Genomic DNA, 2705 nt, shown 5'->3' with positions numbered 1-2705 from the left:
CTATTTTCATGTGGTCTCTGACGTGAAGAGGACTGAACAGAAAATTTTATAAGTCCAAGCAAGAAGTTTGGCATTTGTGTGTCTCTGGTTATCCTGCAATAGAAAGATTATTTATATTGTACTCTCCTGGAAAGAAACTGAGGACTGCAGCCCCAAAACGATGTGATTATGCCATGCCAGCAAAGTTCCCTGTCAGCAGCAAAATAGCCATCCCATCCCCTACTACCCTAATCTGAAATTGTGAGGTCAATTCTGAAGACAGAGAGTAATGGCATATGCGTTGTCTCTAGATGACTGCTGTTATGGTATATCCAAATGACAGTGTGGAGAGAAAGTCTTTCATTTTTTCATCATTAACACAGTGGCCTAGCATATTACTTTACTTATAAGGGTGAACCAAAAGTGTCTCTGGATAAAAAGAAGAAAGGACAGCATCCCAAGAAAGACCATGGAGCTCTTGAGCAGAGAGGAGAGGAAAGGAAACGCCTAAACAGACTACTGGAATGAGGAGAAATGGGCATATAGAGTCAGCATAAACCACTGCAGAAGACTTGAGTTAGCTGGGCACCCACCCTCTCAGTCACGCCTTACAACCCCCTCCAACTCCATCTACCTTGTCATCTTTCCCAGGCTTTTTTGTCCTTGATCCTCATCTCATCTCTTCCTCTGCCATATTTACAACAGAAAGTAAGCAAATAACCATGCTAAAATAATTCCTTACTGTAATCATTAAAATCACAGAGATAGCAAATCAGTATTTAAATTTAAATCCAGGACTGTCTGATACAAAGCAAGCACACTATTATATCCTGCCGGAGAGAAGGAAGATAAGGAATGTGAAATACTATGGAAAGAATTTTGACAGTATGTCTCTGGTATATTCACTGAAATTTATTCATTTGATTTGCATTTATTAAGCGTCTAGCCAGCTTTAATTTAAATTAGAATTAGTCTAAATTCTTAAGAAAATCTATATACATAAATTGTAACGGGGTAGTACTTCTGAAGTCATATATTGGTTTTCCTTTCTATATTAGTCCTCTTTAAACTACTTTATAGTACACTTCATAGTCTTTTTACGTCTATAACTTTCACCAATTCTACTATATATATATTTTGACACTAGTTCTATAATAAGAACTATAAGCTGTTTTCTCTGTTTCCATTTTTTATATCATTGTAGATAAAACTGTTTTCCAATAATAAATTTGAGTTTTACACAAAATATAATAATATTTCAAGGTTTTCTGTTTTATTCATAAAGAGCTTTAAATCCTGCTTCTGAGAAGCACACTCTTTTAAATGTAGGCCTACCTTCATCCTAGAAATGAAGCCCTATCCTCTGAGTAGGACTAGAATTTCCCCCTAAAATACCAACTATCTCCCTGGAAGTGCCTCAGTCATTCTTCTTGGTGACTTAAAACTTTTAGGTAACAAGTAACTTAAAACTTTTAGGTAACAAGTAACTTTTACTGGCTTTGCAACCTGATAGTGTTGACTGTATCTCTTTATTTTCAGGCTTGTGTATTGACTTGGAACATTTTAATTTTCCCATTTCTTATCCTCAGCTGCAGTACCTGTGCTTGATCTTCTGGTCTGCTTTGTCTAGAACAGTTAACCATATCCTCTTGAATTAACCACCTTAGCGGTTACATAGTACACATATTCCAACCACCTTTTCTTCCTTTGCAGTATCTTTTTCCCCCTTTCTTTTCCTTTTCTACAGAATTTTTCCGAAAGAAATGTTTCACAGGCTATCTCTGATAGCTCTCTTGAATTTCAGTGTAAGTAAATAAAGAATCATGATAGCCTCCAGTTTATAATTACTTTCTTAATAGAAACCTAATCCTTGGCTGTTAGTATTTCTATCTCATTTATTTGACATTGGTGAATAATTTGCTTCAGTATAAAAGAAGCTGAATATTTTGTATTCTTGTTTGTCTATAAGAACTGAATATTTAGTTCTGCAGGATTTGACATATCACCATATGTCTTTTTTTCCAGAATTCATATTATTTGTCTGTTATATAGTTGCTATCTAGCCTTAGAATTAAATGTACAACATAAGTCAACATTTTTAAAAAACACCTTCATCGAGATATAATTTACTTGCTGTAATTCTCTCATTTAAAGTACATAATTCAATGGATCTTAGTATATTCTCAGATATATGTAACCATCACCGTAGTCAATTTTAGAACATTTTCATTACATCTCAAAAAGAGACCCTATAGCTATTACCCTCCAACACACACCAGCATCCCCTCCTCATTCATCCCTCACTCCTAGCCCTAACTGACCACTAACCTACTTTCTGTCTCTACAGATCTTATACTGGACTTTCAAATGAAGGAAATCATATAATATGATTTGTGACTAGCATCTTTCCATTTAGGTTCATCCAGGTTTGGCACATGTATCAGTACTTCATTTATTTCTACGATTAAAAATATTCCATTGCGTGGATATACCACAATTTGCTTATGCATTCATCTTTTGGTGAACATTTTGGTTGTTGTCATCTTTTGCTATTATAAATAATGCTACTATAAATGTTCATACATAAGTTTGAGTATGGATATATGTTCCTATTTGAATATGGATATATATTCCTATTCCTAGGAGTGGAATTGCTGGATCACATGGTAACTCTATGTTTAATTGCTTGAGGAACTGACATACTATTATCTAAAGCAGCTGCACCA

Source organism: Pteropus alecto, unplaced genomic scaffold (genome assembly GCF_000325575.1).
Source record: "Pteropus alecto unplaced genomic scaffold, ASM32557v1 scaffold171, whole genome shotgun sequence".
NCBI lineage: Eukaryota > Metazoa > Chordata > Mammalia > Chiroptera > Pteropodidae > Pteropus > Pteropus alecto.
Note: the sequence above shows the minus strand (reverse complement) of the source record.